The 352-nt window shown below is 33.8% G+C and overlaps 1 pseudogene; it reads right to left on the bottom strand.

Annotated features, from left to right (window-relative positions):
- Positions 1-246: 246 nt before the first annotated feature.
- LOC137816805 (small nucleolar RNA R71) lies at positions 247-352 on the bottom strand (annotated as a pseudogene).

Below are 352 nucleotides of genomic sequence, written 5' to 3'. Positions count from 1 at the left end.
CCATAAATTTATAGTAATGGATCATGAGGATCCATACAAACATTTTTCTAGATTCTATGAATTGGTGGGAACAATGAGCTTTCAATTAGGTGATGTTGAAATTGTTTATCTATGTTTGTTTCTTTTTTTCATTTGCAGGAAAAGCTAAGGAATGACTCAAATCACATCCAAATTAGAGCCTTACCATATGGAAGGACATACAGGAAAAAAATTTACAAAGATTTTTTTCCATTATCTCCTACATCAAAGCAAAGTCTGATATTTCTATGTTCAAGCAAGGGTCAGATGAAGCCTTTTGTGAGACATGGGAGAGATTCAAAGTGATACTGAGAAAATGCCCAAACCATGGGTT

The sequence above is a fragment of the Phaseolus vulgaris genome, chromosome 1 (genome assembly GCF_051622355.1).
Source record: "Phaseolus vulgaris cultivar YP4 chromosome 1, ASM5162235v1, whole genome shotgun sequence".
Taxonomy (NCBI): domain Eukaryota; kingdom Viridiplantae; phylum Streptophyta; class Magnoliopsida; order Fabales; family Fabaceae; genus Phaseolus; species Phaseolus vulgaris.
The sequence above is the reverse complement of the archived record's forward strand: the minus strand, read 5'-3'. Positions and strand labels throughout refer to the sequence as shown.